General features: G+C 42.3%; 1 long non-coding RNA gene across 1 annotated transcript in view; it reads right to left on the reverse strand.

The window, feature by feature from the left end:
- Nucleotides 1–10,053: 10,053 nt before the first annotated feature.
- LOC113629076 (uncharacterized) overlaps nt 10,054–19,897 on the reverse strand; it is a 177,639-nt gene continuing 167,795 nt past the window's right edge. The window contains exon 4 of the long non-coding RNA XR_003436373.1: nt 10,054–10,195. This is a non-coding gene — a long non-coding RNA (uncharacterized LOC113629076). The remainder of the gene's footprint in view (nt 10,196–19,897) is intronic.

Here is a 19,897-nt window from a genome sequence, read left to right on the forward strand (position 1 = left end):
CCCCTACCCAGAAGCTACCTAGGGCTTTCCTCCAGGAATCATCTCATTAGCGTATAAAATACAATAAATTCCAAGGGCTTTAGGAACTCTATTCCAGGAATCTGGGACCAAAACCAAATATTTATTTTTTATTATACCACAGTGACATATACTTACTCTGATCAGATATTCTGCTCAGCCCTGGAAGACAGTCAATGTGTACCTTCAAGGATCTCCTTGGGTCAGGAGGTGAAATGCGGGCAGGGAGCAGTGCATAGATACAATACATGGAGCTTAAAGCAATGAGCTATAAACAGTATCAGTCAGAATAACAGGTATCCAAGATATATTTAGTCACCTCCAATAGTGACTAGACTAATACTAGTCAGGAAGGACATTATCCCTGGTCTAGGTCACACCTTGTATCCTTTTCCTCAGATGATCCTCAAAGTGTCATTAATTAATAATAAATTAATCACAGCAAATCAGTCCAACAAAAGATTCTTCCCTTGAGGCGCAACGACTTCCCTTCCATGCTCAACTCATCACACTATATATTTTACAGATTTTGAGACAAGCCCAAATTTTATTTCCCCAGTGCATCTAGAGGTTTCTTTACAGGTATATTATTATATAATTCTTCCCTTGAGGCGCAATGACTTCCCTTCCATGCTCAACTCATCACACTATATGTTTTACAGATTTTGAGACAAGCCCAAATTTTATTTCCCCAGTGCATCTAGAGGTTTCTTTACAGGTATATTATTACCTTTAAAAGAATCTCAGGGGCTTCCCTGGTGGCGCAGTGGTTGAGAGTCTGCCTTCTGATGCAGGGGACACGGGTTCGTGCCCTGGACTGGGAAGATCCCACATGCCGCGGAGCGGCTGGGCCCGTGAGCCATGGCCGTTGAGCCTGCGCGTCTGGAGCCTGTGCTCCGCAAGGGGAGAGGCCACAACAGTGAGAGGCCCGCGCACCGCAAAAAAAAAAAAAAAAAAAAAAAAAAATCCCAGGGACTTCCCTGGTGGCACAGTGGTTAAGAATCTGCCTGCCAATGCAGGGGGCACGGGTTCGAGTCCTGGTCGGGGAAGATCCCACATACCGCGGAGCAACTAAGCCTGTGTGCCACAACTACTGAGCCTGTACTCTAGAGCCCGCGAGCCATAACTACTGAGCCCGCGTGCCACAACTACTGAAGCCCGCATGCCTAGAGCCCGTGCTCCGCAACGAGAGAAGCCACCACAATGAGAAGCCCACGTACCACAACAAAGAGTAGCCGCTGCTCGCCGCAACTAGAGAAAGCCTGCGTGCAGCAACAAAGACCCAACACAGCCATACGTAAATAAATAAATAATAAATAAATATTTAAAAATCCCAGGTTACCTCCATGCATTTTGCCTTTTACTAAAGTATCCTGTTACTAGAATGTGCAGCCTCTGATTTCCAGGAAATCTTCAGCTCTGTCATTCCAAGAAGGCTCTTTAGCTCAACTCTGTCAACAGCCCCTGGGAGGTGTGGGATTTCTAAAGATGCCAGTTCCCAGCTCTCAAGGCTGGGGTGACTTACATGCCAAGCTGGAAAGCACTCAGATGTCAGGGTGTGTGTGTCAGCTGAGTGGCTGACTAGGAGATTGCAGGAGACAAAAGAGATTGGAGTAATATAATTTTAATAATGATAATGGCAAATAATGTGTGGCTTAGCGAAAAGAATCTTGGAGTTAGATGGATGCAAATGTACTTACTCACTGTGTCACCGTGGCCCAGCTACCAAGCATTCTGGTGCCTCCGTTTCTTTCCCTGAAAAAGAGCGGTAAGAATTTCCTCTTGGCCGAGACACACACAGTAAATGAGCTAACGTCTGTATGGTGCTTGGCCCATGGTTGGTGCTTGATAAATGACTGCTGTATTTGTTTACAATAAATACCATCCTAGAGTATTTTTGGTTATTGTTTTGAAAATTTTGAAAGCATGATACATGTTTAGCAATCCTCGACTTCCTGAATGCTAGGCCGGTGCTCTGCTCGAGCACCTACTATTTGCAAGCCCCCCAGGGCATATATCCTGCCAAGATATAGATCCTCACCTCAAGGAGCTTACAGGCCGGGCCACGGAACACTTACATCAGTGCAAAGGATGAACACGAGAGTCCAACACAGCAGTAGGAGAAGTTTAAGAATAAAATCCAGGATGAATGATCACACGTATTAAACCAAATGTTACATAACCGAGAAGAAAAAGCAGTGGCGAGTCAAAACACTTCAGGCAATTTCAGTTTTCATCCCAATTTGGAACTGACAGAATTCTTCCTTTTTTTTTTTAAGGTGAAAAAAGAGCTATTTGGATTTACTGACATCACGTTCCCTAATGAATGGTCTTTCTGACTCAGAAGTTCTATCAACATGCTGATGTTATATCTCAGGGATGCAAAAGCCCTACACAAAACAAACCTCAGATGTCCTAGAACAACCCTTCTTTTCCAAATTTGATTCTTATTTTCAATTCCAAAAACAACACACGAGGCCTCAGAAGGTACAAACGACCTCATGTTTATGCATGTGACCCTGGAGAAGTGAGGATTTCAGATGTCTTTGATCAATGAATTGGCTGAAGAAAACATCTCCCCAAAGTTACTTACAGAAGAACCAGTTCTCCCTGCCCCCACCTCACCTCAAACCTACAGAAACCTCCATCCTGCATCCATTTACAATGGAGCACTTGACATGACTTTATTGGTATATCTTTCTTATGCATTTGACCAATCAAAATGATAATTTAGACAAACTGGGGATGGCAGAGTGCATTATCCAGCCATATCTCATTATTATGCAAAAAATCAGATATTCACAGCAACTGTCTCATCTATTTATTGTTTGATTACTCATCTGGAAATTTTAATACTTTCTTCAGGGGCAGGGACTGGCAATAAAAAAATAGACCTATATATCAAACCTTTAACTTCCAGCCATCATTGTGTGCCATAATACAGATGGAGTGGCTATCAGCAAGCTTTACTGTGTTGGTTTATTTCCTTCAACAGAGAATGTGGATTTAAATGGGATAAAGCAACAAAGTTGACTTAAGGCTGGAGGGCCCCTTGGAACCTTCCAGTTACTTTGCAAGCAGAGATAACTGGCTTTAGTCTGCCTCCCAAGGAACTAGTGCCTAGGGCTGCCAATAGCTGTCTGCAAGATGAGAAGAGTGGGCATAGAAGGAACGGGAGGTATTCAGGGTGAAGGATGAGGCGACTGCATCTCAGAAAGGCTGTTTCCCATCGTCCTTCACATGGCAGTGTTTCCATGAGTCACATTCCCCTTCTCACAAACATAAATACCAGCACTGGTTTTAATTACTTTACAATCAATAACATATTTACTGTTCATCACAAGCATGTGAGGTATGTACTGGTACTACGCCCCCCCCTTTTTTTTTTTGGCCACGTGGCTTGCGGGTTCCTACTTCCCCAACCAGGGATCAAACCCAGGGTCCCGGCAGTGAAAGCACCGAGTCCTAAACACTGGACCTCCAGGGAATTACCATTACCCCGTTTTATAGATGGGGAATTGAGGCAGTAAGTGGTTACATAATTTGCCCAGGTAGAAGGCAATGAAAGCAGGATTTATTTTATTTTAATTTTAAAAATTCTTCCTGGAGTTGTGTTAGTTTCTGCTGTACAGCAAAGGGCATCAGTTATACATATAAATGTATCCACTCTTTTTTAGATTCTTTTCCCATATAGGTCATTACAGAGTACCGAGTAGAGTTCCCTGTGCTATACAGTAGGTCCTTATTAGTGATCTGTTTTATATCTAGTAGTGTGTATATGTCAATCCCAATCTCCTAAGAAAGAAGAATGCAAATTCAGGCGGCCTGTCTCCAGAATTTGTGTTCTGCATGTCAGCGGCACAGAAGTGTAGCAGCTCTCTGCTTCTGCTTGTCACAGTTTGCGCCAGCAGAGTAAATTGGTGGGGAACAGAGCATAGCCTACCTCCCGGAGAATTAGATGACCTATTTGTTTAAAGATCAGATTCTTAGACCCAGAACAACTGATTTAGTAGCTCGCATTTTTTTTTAACAAGTTCCCTAAATAGTTCTTAATCACATCAAAGTTTGAGAACCACCAGAGGAGATTTTCTGGACTAGGAGTCAGAAAATAATCTGGATTTGGGTCCCAATTCCACTGCTGATAAGCTTTATAACTTTGGAGAAATCATCTGAGCTTTTCTGGCCCAGGTTTCCTCATCTGTAACATGAGGACAAAATACATCTGCCCTACATACTGCGCAAAGCTGTTTGGAAGAATGAGATGAGATAAAGCACGTGAAAGAAATCAGCAACTTGAAAAGATTTCCAAATATGAGCTATTATTATTGGTCTCTCATTACTTCATGTGTGCAAGATTTTTCTCCTACCTAAAATTACTGGCTCTTTGAGGTGATAGGTTCTGTACCCATACTTCTTCTCTACCCCACAGTAGCTTGTCCCATGCCAAGCATGCTGTAGCCACCCAAAAAACCCTGGCTTAGCCCAATATATTTTAAAAAACATGTAAGCAAGAGTACAGAATCAACACTATCTACTATTTGAAATTCTAGTGACCATCATTTATACACTGTGCCCCCAGACTCCTTAGGATATCATTATGTATATGATCACGTTTGATTTTCACGAGTCTTGTGGGAAAGAGGAAAGTTAATGGTGATAGCTGCATTGTACTGGAAAGGATGAAGCTCAGGTGAAATAATTTGCCCAAGGTCACCCAGTTAGTAACCAAATGACAACTTCCACAGTTTCCTGAGACACCACGCAACACATTCAAAGGACTTGTCATTGGAACAGCTCTACCAACATAGATGGAAGGTGCCAAATTTGAGAAAAGGGAGAGCCATTACCCATGAGGAATATTATGAGGAGAAAAAATGTTGGTGGTAAGAGAAGAAGATGTTTTATTTGCATAAGGAGCAGCCTGATTTCCAACAGGTAGAAAACTTTGCCCACTTGGCAGGAACGAGGCACAAAAGGCAGGGAGCTTATGTGAGAAGCTACGAAATACTTCCCTTGCTGACTTATGAATAGAACAGCATCCATTTCTCCTCCCGTTTAAAGAACCAGTACAATTCTGGAAAGAACAAGATTCTACAAAAAGAATTCAAGCCGTCTGCTTTCAAAAATACTGTCACTTTTGCAGTCACATGGTTGCCAGGCTAGGAAAGAGGACATGGGACCATCTCCTGGTTTCAACATCTTCCACTTTTGAAAGGCCTTCTTTTTGGGCTCAGTTAGACTCTGTTCACCAACAAATAGTTTTCCAAAGGCAATTATGAATAAGTTTCATCTGCTGGACTGGCCCAAATGCATTTCACATTCTAATACTCTTAAATTTTCTAGACCTACCATTAAGCAACATTAATTAAGACTTTGTGGTATTGACATAAAGATAGACAGAGACCAGAAATAGACCCACACATATCTGGCCAATTGATTTTCAAAACAGGTGTCCAGGTAATTCAATGGGTAAAGAATAATCTTTTCCATAAATGAAGCTTGAACAAATGAACATTTAAATGGAAAAAAATCTCAACCTTTATCTTACACCATTCACAAAATTTGACTCAGGCTGGATCATAGACCTAAATATAAAGCCTAAAAGTATAAAACTTTTAGAATAAAAAAATAGGAAAAAAATCTTTGTGACCTTGGGTTAGCCAGATTTCTTAAAGGGGACATCATCAAAGAAAAAAATGATACGCTGGAATCAAGGAAAAATGAAAAGATACAAGATATATATCTGATAAAGGACTCGTATCCAACATATGTAAAGAACTTTCACAACTCGATAATAAGAAGACTAAAAATAATAAGCAAAGATTTGAAGAGACACTTCACCAAATAAGAAATATGAATGGTAAGTAAGCACTTGAAAAGCTATGTGCTCAAAAAATATTACTCATTGGGAAAATGCAAATTAAAAAACACCTATGAGAATGACTAAAATTTAAAACCCAACAATGCCAGGTGTTGATGAGGCTGCAGGATTACTGGAACTCTCATACATTGTGCACGGAAATACAAAAAGGACATTCAGTTTGGAAAATAGTTTGGTAATTGCTTATAAAGTTAAACATACCCTTCTCACATGACCCAGCAATTCCACTCCTGGGGATTTACCCAAGAGAAAAAAATACTCTGCGTAAAGTCCTATACATGAGTGTTTATAACAGCTTTATTTATAATGGCCCCAAACTGGAAACAATCCAAATGTTCTTCAACTGGTAAATGGATAAACAAACAGGTACATCCATAGAATGCAACACTCCTCAACAATAAAGAATGAACTACTGACACTTGCAACAACTTGGATGAGTCTCAAAAGCACTATTCTATGTAAAAGAAGCCAGATACAAAGGTTACTGTAGGAGTCTATATTTACATGAATTCCCATTTATATGAATTTCTGGTAAAAGCAAAAACACAGGAACAGAATTCAGATCAGTGGTTGCCATGTGCTAGGAGTAGGGACAGGGACTTCAAACGGATATGAGGGAACTTTTGGGGGGTGATGCAGCTGTTCTATATCTTGATTATTGTGATGGTGTTTATTCAACTGCATACATTTGTCAAGTCATCAAATTGTACACTTAAAATTAGGGAATTTTTAGGGCTTCCCTGGTGGCGCAGTGGTTGGGAATCCGCCTGCCGATGCAGGGGACGTGGGTTCGTGCCCCGGTCCGGGAGGATCCCGCATGCCGCGGAGCGGCTGGGCCCGCGGGCCGTGGCCGCTGGGCCTGCGCATCCGGAGCCTGTGCTCCGCAGCAGGAGAGGCCACGACAGTGAGAGGCCCGCATAACGCAAAAAAAAAAAAAAAAAAAAAATTGGGGAATTTTACTCTATGTAAGTTACACTTAACTGACCCCCCCTTCCCCAAAAGTCCTTCCAATGGCTTCCATTTCCTCAGAGTAAATGACTGTAAGCCAATAGACCCTCCATGCTCTGATCCTCCCCTCCCCTTTGGACCTCATCCCCTTCCACTCTCCCTCTTGCTCCTCTGCTCCAGCTAGAACAGCCTCCTGGCCACGAGCCTTCTATGAACATGCCAGGCACATGCCCTCTCTAAGGTACTGCACTAATTCCTTCCACCTCCTCTAAGTCTGTGGTTAAATGTCACTATCTCAGAGAGACTTAATCTCTCAATGAATGTTATCTGAATGGGCCTCAGTTTTCTCATATATAAATGGGTGAAGCTGAATCAAAAAATCTGAGAGCCTTCTGACCTAACATTATACAGTTCTGACATTCAGCTTTTAGGATGCAAAACTCCCCAGGGATGATAACAGAGTTAAATAATAACTCTGGCCGCTGAGCCTGCGCGTCCGGAGCCTGTGCTCCGCAACGGGAGAGGCCACAACAGTGAGAGGCCCGCGTACCGCAAAAACAAAGATAATAATGAATAAAAATATAAAATAAAATAAAATAAAAAATAACAGTTACATAAGAAGGCATTAAATGGCAGCTAAGTGGAACAGAGTTCTGGAGTGTTCTGAGGGGGAGAGGTCACGTCCAGCTGTCAGAATTGAGAGGTTCAATACAGGAAATGACCCCTAAAGATTGGGTAGGATTTCTTTACATGACAGCAATTACCTGGACAATTGGAAATACTGTTCTAGCCTCTCTTTAAAGTAAAATTCTGGGTTCTACTTAGTTTGTACAATTTGAACATACTCCCCTCCTTTGAGGACATTCTAGAAAACTGCCGTACCACCAATGATTCAGAATTTCTCCTGCATACCCATGGTACACTTTCTTCCTCGCAAGCCTGCGGGGGTTATTGGCAATTAATTGGCTAAGGTACACATTCCATCAATGCCATGCCAGACATCAGGAAAATTGACAAGGTCTTTCCCTCGTTGCTGTAATATGTCTGCTGACATATCTTTTGTACTATACTCTGATCTCCTAGGGGGCAGGGTGTGAGTCTCCCTCAGCACTGGATCCACCAGGATGGAGCATGGTAGGCTCAAAGAATGCATGTTCCTCAGAATTCTGAGCATTCTGCTGGTATTAATGTGCACACCAGGGAAGAACAATTAGCAAGGTCATTAATCATGACTCTTCCTATTTAATTGTAAAAACTAATTGCCTGTTAAGGTAAGGCAAGCCTTATTTCCTTAATCAGAGTGGTTACAACCTGAACATGTTGGGAAAATCTGAGATGCTGATGTGAAAGACAAACTGGATGAAGTTCAAACACAAAGCCGAAATCTCAAGGTCTTCTCATTTATTCTTGTTTACCCATGGTCTTTAATCAAGGTAGGATTTTTACCTAGACAATCTTCACAAGGGAAAGAGAGATTGGGAGTAACATATACACAGAGACAGAATGTTAGGCGGTGGTTTGGATTGCTCTCTTTCTAAACAGACTTTTACTCTTGTTATGGACTGAATGTGTGTCTCTCTCTCTCTCTCTCTCTCTCTCACACACACACACACACACACACACACACACACACACACACACACACTCATATGTTGAAGCCCTAACCTCCAATGTATCTGAATTTGGAGATGGAGCCAGTGTTTAAGGTTAAATGAGGCCATAAGAGTGGGGACCTGATCTGATAGGATTTGTGGCCTTATAAGAAGAGACACCAGAGAGCCTGCTCTTTCCCTCTCTCCATGCACATGCCCTGAAGAAAGGCCAAGTGAGCACACGGTGAGAAGACGGCTATCTACAGGCCAGGAAGAGAGGTCTCACCAGAAACTGAATTGGCTGGCACCGTGATCATGGACTTCTAGTGTCCAGAACCGTGAAAAATTAAATGGCTGTCGTTTAAGCTACCTGGCCTGTGGCATCTCTCATAGCAGCACAAGCAGCCTAAGGCAGTTCTCTCAGCACTACAGTGCACCTGGTTACAAATAAGCCTAATCCTACACCCTCTGCTCTACGGATTTAGAACTCCTCTGTCCCAAGGTTTTCCAGAATTCTCTCAGTTCCAAACTAACCTGCTCTCTCCTAACATTTTGCCTGCTACATTTCAACTAACACATGAAATTGAGAACTTCTCTTTTTGCTCTGTATTATCCAGTGGTCAATGACTTTCATTTTCCATAGCCAACATTAATTTAGATTTGAAAATTACATTTTCTAGTAAGTTTTGTATGATGGAAAATTTTCAAATAACCTAGTGAAGAGTGTAGGTATTACCTTTGTACATGTGTTTCTAAGGAGAGCTGGATCCAGCAAAAAGCATTCAAAAATCTACATTTCCGGGACTTCTCTGGTGGCGCAGTGGTTAAGAATCTGCCTGCCAATGCAGGGGACACGGGTTCAAGCTCTGGTCCGGGAAGATCCCACATGCCACGGAGCAACTAAGCCCATGCGCCACAACTACTGAGCCTGCACTCCACAGCTTGCGAGCTACAACTACTGAGCCCACATGCCACAACTACTGAAGCCCACGTGCCTAGAGCCCGTGCTCTGCAACAAAGAGAAGCCAACACAATGAGAAGCCCGCGCACTGCATCGAAGAGTAGCCCCCGCTCACTGCAACTAGAGAAAGCCTGTGTGCAGCAACGAAAACCCAACGCAGCCAAAAATAAATAAATATTTTTTTAAAAATCTACACTTCCATACATTACTTAATATCCTCAGTCTTTGGAGATATTTACGGGCATTTTTACAGAAGAGTTTTTGGCATTGTATAGAATGAATCCAAATTCCTCAGTTCACCGTACTGAGCATCACATGACTAACTCTCATCTCTGCACCTCATTCAAAATAGCTCAGAAAGTTATGAGGCTAATGTCACTCATCTCCTCAACCCTAGGATGCCCAAGGCATTTTTGTTCTAGATGTTGGCCATGTATCACAACACAAGTTCCATTTTGAACGCCATTGCTCTGAGTTAGGAGCTGTGAATGCTCTCTTTAGTCTATCATGAAGGCTGGTTTTTCAGTTATTATGACAATGTGCTTTTGCACTGTGTTCCTCTTTTACTTTGAAAGCCAAAGCAATATAGTATGGTGGAAAGATAGGAGTTTTAGAGCTAGATAGAGTTGGATTTTCAACTTTTTGGCTTACCTGTCTTTCTAGGGTCAGCTTTCTTGCAAAATGGAGATACTGATGCCTAGGTTTGCTGTGCTGTTGGCAACGGCGACACTAAGACATGTCTCTGAACATTCTGGGGTACTGCATCCGTCAGAGTTTGTCAGAAAGGCAGAAACACTATAAGAGATAGAGAATAAAGCATTAGTAACACAACTGCAGGAGCAAGTGGAAAAGTCAATGCAAGATGTGGCTGCTATGTCTGGGGGAGGGTATGAACTGGGTTGGCAACTGAGGAAAAAGACTTGACAGTGAAGTGGAGGAGAACAGGACAAACAAGAACCAGGAAGATGTACTGGAACCTGCATCTATCTCTCTAGGCCTCCATCCTCAATGACGTGGGTGACTTGCAGGAAAAACCTATTAGGTTTTGCCACAGAGCTGTACACATACCTGGTCTAAGACTTGGAAAAGCTGAGACAGGAAATCTAATGGAAACTATAGGAACTGTGGGCCCAGGTACAACCCACATCCTCAATGTGAGCTGACAGATCAGTGCCAACCCATCAAGTTACTGCCGTGCTTGACACCCTGAACCAACCTTCAAAGGCTAAAAGTTGATACTACTTCACTTGTGTCTTTCAAATCTCATGTAGATTTCTTCTGTGGCTAATCCTAACCTGGAACCCTCTAGGGAAAGTAATCCTGGGAGAATTAGTTCAGGTTTAGCTAAGTTTATACAGTATAAAGCCACTATAGTACGGATTTCCACAATTTTTTAAAGAAGTGGAAATGGATTTATTACACGAAGCACTATGGTTAGATCTGTGTATTGCGGGAGGAGAGAAAGAGACAATAAGGAACATAAATATCCTTGGCTCTGCAAGTTTGTAAATAGTATATCCCTTATTCCAAGCAGAGTCTTGGTCACCTTTCTGATGCTCCCAAGATATTGCTAGAAGATTAAACAAAAAAAAACTTGAACTTGCAGGAACCAATTGATATTCCTTCTGGACAAACGAGCTAAGTAAAGAATCTTTCAGAAAAGTTCCTAAACCAAACCTACTCCTATGTGGATATAGCATGAATTATACTATACAAACTCAGTTTCATACGATGAAAACTGTGGACTATATAGCAAATTGTCAACAGTGCATTATACTTATTCAATAAATGTTAGGTGAACGAATGGAATAAGGACAAAGGATTAATCCTTCCTTCTAGTGATTAACACATAACCATGTTCAAACTCTGAATTTGTTAATGAATACAAATCATATTTACTTGGGTTTTTCTGATGGAAAAATGCTCAGTGTAAAATATGCAATGCTCAGTTGTTCCATCACGTGATAATCAGTTATAGAAGATATTGCTGGAAACCACACAGCCTTACTCATGTAGAAAGATGGGCATAAAGACAAGATAATTTACATGTATTTATAAATCTACCAGCATGCAATCTCCACTGGCCTCTCAATATGCTTTATAATGTCACTTTCAAAACTTATAAACACATTTATACTTATTTAATTTTTTTGAAGGAGTAATGCATTCAAAAATTGGTTAAAATAAAAACATGAAGAAATGCCATGCCATGCCCTAGCAGCTTCTCCTTGCTGCCCCCAAATATATAACCACTGTCATTAGTGTTTTGCATATCCCTCCAGACACTCCTACGCATATACAAGTAAATACAAACACGCTCGCCTCACCCCCAACTTGCTTTGCTACACGAATGGGAGAAGAATCTGTACACTGTTATTTTCCAGCTTCCTTTTCTGTTTGTTTGGGGTTTTTTGCTTAATACATCTTAGAGTTCTTTCCGTTATCAGCACATAAAGAATTTCCCCATCCTTTCATTCAGCTGCTGACTACTCCGTTGTATGTACGTACAGTAATTTACACTTTCAAATTTTATCTTCTACTTTCCATTGTCTCGGAGCTTGATTTTGGCTTCTCCCTCCACACCTCCTGGAAGTAACTGCCATTCAGCGACTGGCGATTCTTCAAAGAGAAGCAACACAAATGACGCCAACTTCGGGATTTGCGCAGTTCTGGTATCTTCTCCATTGCACAGAGCCAACAGACACATGTGCTCCCGTCAGCAAGCTGCCTCCTTTCCCCTCAGCCGAGCTCTGGATGTCGGGGAACATGACGAGCCATACTTCACCCACAGAATGTGAGCTTTAAGCCTGTATGACATGGTGCCCAGCTGTGAACAGGCCAGCCAGCTCCCCGATTCGCTCCATTCTCCCAGGCGCCTGGAGCTGGGCCCACCCCGAGGAGCTCCTCCTCCAAGGTAAAGCTCCCTCTGTGGTCATAATGCAGTCCTGAATCCATATGCTTGGTTTAGTTCTTCCTAATTACATCCATGGATGTTGAAAAACACTCAGACCAAGAAAGAGACCAAAGGGACTGTGGGCACTTGGAGCTGCCGAACAGGCAGGTTTTTATACCCTGGCCACTGGGGAGACGCATAAAGGCCAGATGGTATGTCGCAACATATATTCCCTACGAGGCATGTGGAAAGCCTGGGGCAGAAAATGCCACCTGGGAAGCCGTGAGAAACACAAAGGGATCAAAGCATGAGTCCTGGAGTTACTCCAGGGGAGTGGGTGGCCCCAGGTGGCTGCCTCCTGGTCACCTCTATAGCCTTCCTGGGGGCAATGGCCTTTCCTCTAGAGCCAATACTCTTGCTGTCTGGATACACCCTCTTCGGGAAAGCAAGCATGCACTTACCCTCTGCGGTGGACAAATTGTTTCTAAGGAATCTGTGGGTCAAAAAAGACTGACACTTTCCTTTCAGCTTTTACATAAGTCAACAAAAGTAGCATTTGGGTGATTAAGAATTCATCTCAGGGGCTTCCCTGGTGGCGGAGTGGTTAAGAATCCGCCTGCCAATGCAGGGGACACAGGTTCGAGCCCTGCTCCGGGAAGATCCCACATGCCGCGGAGCAACTAAGCCCGTGCACCACAATTACTGAGCCTGTGCTCTAGAGCCCGTGAGCCACAACTACTGAAGCCCATGCGCTTAGGGCCTGTGCTCTGCAATGAGAAGCCGCCGCAATGAGAAGCCCATGCACTGCAACAAAGAGTAGCCCCCGCTCGCCGCAACTAGAGAAAAGCCCTCGCGCAGCAATGGAGACCCAACGCAGCCAAAAATAAATAAATAAATAAAAAATTTTTAAAAAAATTTAAAAAAAAAGAAGATACCGAGGCCCCTCTTTAAAAACAAAAAAGAATTCATCTCAGGGCTTTTGAATGGGTCATCTAGACAGCAATTTGGTTTCTAAACTGAAATGAATACATGTGTGTATGTATTTTGCAGCTTCACATGCCCATGTGATTATACTGTTATGGTAACTTACTTTTTTATATTCTACCAGCTTTGGAAGACTCTTACATTCATTTTGCAAACTTGGCAATAAAATCCTCTTGCTTGGAGGTCCGAGATGCACTTACCTTACTCATACTAATTATAATAATAGCTAACACTTATTGATTACTTTGCTGAGTACTTTCCACATATCATCTCATTTAATCACCATCAACAACCCTGCGATGTAGGTCCTATTATTATCCAAGTTTTACAGATGAGGAAACTGAGAGTTAGATAAACTAAGTGACTTGTCCAAGGTCACACAGCACACCCAAAGGAGAACTGGGCTGTCTGATTCCAGGGCCACCATGGTCATCACAAAAAATCACTCCGGAGCCTTGTTTCTGTCATAGACTGTTTACCCAGTTGTGGGGCTTCCTAAATTTGCTGGGAGGGTCAGGGGGAGAAAAATCTCCCTTTGGGTTTAGCTATCGAGAATTATAAAACTCTATGCCTTTAAATTACATTCTACCCATTCATATCAGCCATCCTCTCTTTCTTCTACCTTTTTGGACTAAAACGGAAAACAGGAGTTAAGCGTTTCAGAATAACTCCCCTTTCAAAAGTATATTTGTACATAGTTAGGGGTCTTCAGGCTCTCTATGAAGCTCTCCCAGCTCCACTGGGAAAAGTCCTGGTTTCTTGCTCTGAATTTGGCTATCTACCTAGACAAGCACATTCCACTGCATTACAGTGGTGTGTCTGCAACTCTCGTTTCCCTGTGAGCTACTGGAGAGCAGGATCACTGTTAACAGTCATCCTTGTATCCCTGACATCTGGCACATAGCTGTGGCTCAGTAAAAACCTGAAAGGTATTGATCCTACCAGCCTCGGGGTAGTGATGAGATAAATCTGCTAGCCTCTCCCCCTGCCACTGCACATGCAAATGAAGCGCCCGAAGAGGCCAAGAGAGCCCCGCCAAATTCTACTAAATCCCTCTTCTTAGGGTTTGTTTGTTCTGGTTGGAATGCAGGATTCCTTCGTGGGGCTTAGAACAGCTGGGTCCATACCAGTGCTCCTTAATGGGCTCAGAATTAGGGAATTTGGTGCCCCAAATAACTCCAATGGTAGAATATAAAATTTGAGACAATTATGGTCTTCACTTTCCCTACCTTTCCTCTATCATCGGTATAAAGTGGGTCAAGAAAGAGTGGGAGGGCTTCCCTGGTGGTGCAGTGGTTGAGAGTCCGCCTGCCGATGCAGGGGACACGGGTTCATGCCCCTGTCCCGGAAGATCCCACATGCCGCGGAGCGGCTGGGCCCATGAGCCATGGCCGCTGGGCCTGCGCATCCGGAGCCTGTGCTCCGCAGCGGGAGAGGACACGACAGTGAGAGGCCCGCGTACCGCAAAAAAAAAAAAAAAAAAAAAGAGTGAGAATTCCACTTCTAAATGTAATGATATGATAGTAAGAGCTAGGCTTTGCTGATAAAAATGCCCTATAATCCTGATTTTTTTCATCAAAATAAAGATTGGTTGTATCCCACAGGTCAGGTGCTTTTGTACAAACTTTAGGTTTAAATTAGGGCCTGGTGAAAAATTTACAGGGACCTTTGGAGAAATTCTGCAGTCAGAATTTCAGGAATATCCAATTGTTTTCCAGAGTGAGCAACTCTTCTTTGGGATCATTTCCAAAGTGTCACTCTCAATCATCTTGTTGTCAGAAATGGGAATGATTTAAACACTGCTTACATATGTCATGTCAAAAGGGAAGTCTTGCAGGAGCTTATCTATTCAAAGAATTTCTAAGAGAGGACAATCTTAGGGTGGACAGAATCATCTTAAGCTATCATCCCCTTCCCATTACTGAACAGCTGATATACTCAGCCTGAAAAACTCTCACACTCATGCTTCAAGACCCAACTGAAATGCCACCTCCCTTGAGGAGCCTTCCCTGACTCCATCAGACTGATTTGGATGATCTCTCCTTTGTGTTTCCAGAATAGTCTGCATGTTCACCTATGACAACACTTACCACATTGCATTGTGATATGTTTGTCTCTCCAAGTAGACTATGAACTCTCTAGATATTTTTATTGTTTTTCATTTTTTGAGTTAAAAGGTATCACATGCTCATGACAAAAGAAGAAGAAAAAGAAAAAGAAGCAACCGCAGCAGCAGGAGGAACAGGAGTAAAAAATATAGAATAATAATAAGTAGAACTACCATATGACCCAGCAATCCCACTACTGGGCATATACCCAGAGAAAACCATAATTCAAAAAGACACATGCACCCCAATGTTCACTGCAGTGCTATTTACAATAGCCAAGACATGGAAGCAACCTAAGTGTCCATCAACAGATGAATGGATAAAGAAGACGTGGCACATATATACAATGGAATATTACTCAGCCATAAAAAGAAATGAAACTGAGTTATTTGTAGTGAGGTGGAAGGACCTAGTGACTGTCATACAGAGTGAAGTAAGTCAGAAAGACAAAAACAAATACCGTATGCTAACACATACATATGGAATCTAAGAAAAAAAAAATGGTCACGCAGAACCTAGGGGCGAGACGGGAATAAAGACACAGACCTACTAGAGAATGGAGTTGACGATAAGGGGAGGGGGAAGGGTAAGCTGGGACAAAGTGAGAGAGTGGCATGGACATATATACACTACCAAACGTAAAATAGATAGCTAGTGGGAAGCAGCTGCATAGCACAGGGAGGTCAGCTAGGTTTGTGACCACCTAGAGGGGTGGGATAGGGAGGGTGGGAGGGAGGGAGACACCAGAGGGAAGAGATATGGGAACATATGTATATGTATAACTGATTCACTTTGTTATAAAGCAGAAACTAACACACCATTGTAAGGCAATTATACTCCAATAAAGATGTAAAAAAATAAATAAATAAGTGGTTTCCCTTACAACTTAGATCCCCAGTACATCCCAGAAGCAAACTCTCACAACAGTTTTTTATGTATCTTCCCGATTTTATCTATGTAAGTATAAACATCTATATGCAAATGTTCCTTTTCTTTTTTAAAAAGCACAAATAAAGCATTTCTCAACCTCCATGATATTCTGGCACCAGGCAGAGTGCTAGGAATACAGCAGATGCTCAATATGCATTGACTGATCGGGGATTAGCAAGGTTCCTGGTATTTATTTATTTATTTATATTTATTTTTTAACATCTTTATTGGAGTATAATTGCTTTACAATGGTGTGTTAGTTCCTGCTTTATAACAAAGTGAATCAGTTATACATATACCTATGTTCCCATATCTCTTCCCTGTTGCGTCTCCCTCCCTCCCACCCTCCCTTTCCCACCCCTCCAGGTGGTCACAAAGCACCGAGCTGATCTCCCTGTGCTATGTGGCTGCTTGGTTCCTGGTATTTAGAGTTCTTCAGCTGTTTGAGTCTCTCCCTTCTTCCCTCTGTCACTTTTCCCCCTCTCAGATATTAGGGAAGTAAAACTCAGAACAGTCAATTTTACTACCTAGAAGCAGGAGCTCAGTAAAAAGACAAGAGAAGATTAATATTCACAGCTAAAATGTACATGGGTTTCAATTTCCTCTACTGCTTCACCCACTAATGCTTGCAGATAATAGAGAATTAATTGCATCTTTGAAAACTAGACTCATAATATAGATAATTTACTGTACAATCTGTAATATAAAGATCACAAGGTAAAGAGTGCCCCTGGCTTTAATAGCACATATTAGTAAGGACTTTTTTTTTAAATTTATTTATTTATTGTTGGCTGCATTGGGTCTTCGTTGCTGCGCACGGGCTTTCTCTAGTTGCGGTGTGTGGGCTGCTCATTGTGATGGCTTCTCTTGCTGTGGAGCACAGGCTCTAGGCGCACAGGCTTCAGTAGTTGTGGCACATGGGCTCAGTAGTTGTGGCTCGCAGGCTCTAGAGCGCAGGCTCAGTAGTTGTGGCACACGGGTTTAGTTGCTCTGCGGCACGTGGGATCTTCCTGGACCAGGGCTCGAACCCATGTCCCCTTCATTGGCAGGTGGATTCTTAACCACTGAGCCACCAGGGAAGCCCTAGGACATTCTTAATATGACTTCTATTATTTATACTTTAAGGACTGCAGTGCTATGCTGACTGATTCTGTTATTTCAATTTTTTGCTTTGTTTTGCCTTTTTTTGTTCCACTTTAGTAACCCCAGCAGAATCATAACTTTTCAGAGGCATCTAATTTCTTAACCTCAAAGCAAAAGAGAAACATTTTTCAAATCTTCCTCCAGGGGTGGGGGTGGGTTCTTGAATGATGTACTTAGATGAATTAAACTCAGGTCTCCGGCTGGATGTGTGAGCTGCCCAGACAAAGATGAAGGTTAACGCAGTTTAAAGATGAAATATAGACCATCTTGCACAAAACCACTGTGTTGCAGTTTAATTAAAAGAATTCATTAAAGCGGCGCCCCATCCAGAGTAATTAGTATGCGTAATTTATGCGTTGCCTAATACACAAGGGCAGTAGCCTGAATAATAAACTCAAGTTAACCTTAAGTGGAAGAGATTGAACGGTCAGATGTTTATTTAGCTCAGGTTTGCTCACGAGTTAAGGTTAAAGAGGTGAAATTCAGTTACAGTTAATTAATTAATTTCTCAGATTTTCTTCATGAAAATCCTGCCTACTCAACTGGGTAAAAGTTTTGTCAAAGGCAGATAGCACTATTTTTATTCATCAGCTATTTTCTGACATGTCCTCTAGGAAGTTAGCCATATGAGAGAACAAATTTAAGGCAACCGCTAACAGAGAGAAAAAAGACCAAAAAAAAAAAAAAAAAAAAAGTGTGAGCTAATCTGGGGTCTGTGCCTATAAAAGATAAAACCAGGTCACATTTAAAGAGGATGTCACTAATATTATCAAAATGTTGGGCCTGATTAAGACAAGAGTGTCCAGTTTTTTCTAATAATGGGCCATGTGTTTAGGAAATCATATATGTATTTGAGCTTTGTGGATTTCTATTGACAGAGTGGTAAGATTCCAGGCCTGGTGTGTACATAACAGGTCACAAATATGAACCAGTGCTTAGGCAAGTTCTGTTTATTCCTTTCACTAGAAATACTTCATCATGTCCCAATTCTGTGATGTAATTTTTGTGGAATTAAACTTGAAGAGTTCAAAATTATGCAATTAATTGTATTCAGCTTCAATTACAATGACTTATCAATCAAGTCCTTTGGCAAGACACCTGGCACCCCACCAGTGATTGTGATGGGAAGTGATCAGGCCTGAGGAATCTATTGGTTCATGTGAGCAAGCTAATTAGGTGAATTGTTATTGATTGATTGCTTTATTGGTGGCTGCATGTAGGTAGGAGTTCTGAGGTTTAGGAGCCGGGATAAGTGAGGAAAGATCTAAATTAATTTGATTTTTGGACTGGAAAGACCAAGGACTGTAATAAAATCAACAAAATGTATCAATCATCTGATACTTACTGAGCACCAATTATGTGTAAGGCACTGGGCCAGTCTCTGGGCTTCCATATTGAATCTGAGCATGAGACAGAGGTGTCCTATCCCCAACTCCCAGCCCTGACCCCCCAGGACTAATGGTCTAGATGGATGTAAGACAGAAGCATAAGTGAATATGAGCGTCCACAACAAGCCACACACAACAGTTGGTTTTAGAATTACATGAGGACCAAGTAGCAGACTTCTGTTATTTAAGAGCATTTCTCCCTTTGCAGAACTGCCTTTCCTCCATTCCATACTGTTCCAGTGGGCTGCCAACCACGTCTTCCCACCTGCCCACATAGGGGGCACATGGCCCAAACTAGGTCAATCAGATTTTCTCTTCTGTAAATTCGGATTCTGAATGGAGAGAAAAACACGAGGAAGAAAGAGAGGTGGCACTGAGTCATCCAATGACGCTGCCCAGGGGCTGCCATGGTTCCTTCCCAGAAAGTGATTTATCATCGCTTCCATTTTGTGACCTTACCAGGTTCATGGCAAAATCCTACTTGCTCTCTGTCAGCCAGAGTTAGTTTCTGAGGCATGAAAGCAAAGACAAAGAACATTCCTGAGGTTCAGAGACAGAAGAGCTTATTTCTAGCTGGAGAGGTATTGAGGAATACTACAGAGAGACAGTGTAATGTCTGGTCTGGCTTGCCAAACTAAGACCTGCATATACAATATATGCAATCCTGCAGGATACACAACAAATATCCCCATTTAATAGATAGGGAAACTGAGGCTCAGGAAGGTTCTATAAGTTACCCAAAGCCACACTGCTAGCAAGTGGCTAAGCTGAGACTCGAACCTAGGACTTCCTGACCCCAAAGACTGTTCCTTCTTGCACACCAAGTAGTTCTCCAGTTTGTGGCCTTGGGCAAATCACTTTAGCCTCTATGTACTCTGGGTTCCTTAGTAGTAAAGCTGGGATGATAATAGCTGCCCTGTGTCCCCTGCAGGGCTGTTGTGAGGATCAAAGGGGAGAATGTCTGTGAAAGCACTTTGAAGCCTGTCACACTATCCAAATACTTGTTAAGGCTTCCTATTGTTAGAAGGAACCCCCAACTAGGATGGGCCAG

The sequence above is a fragment of the Aethalodelphis obliquidens genome, unplaced genomic scaffold, assembly GCF_003676395.1.
Source record: "Aethalodelphis obliquidens isolate GAN/ISIS:26980383/991018 unplaced genomic scaffold, ASM367639v1 scaffold26, whole genome shotgun sequence".
Lineage (NCBI taxonomy): Eukaryota > Metazoa > Chordata > Mammalia > Artiodactyla > Delphinidae > Aethalodelphis > Aethalodelphis obliquidens.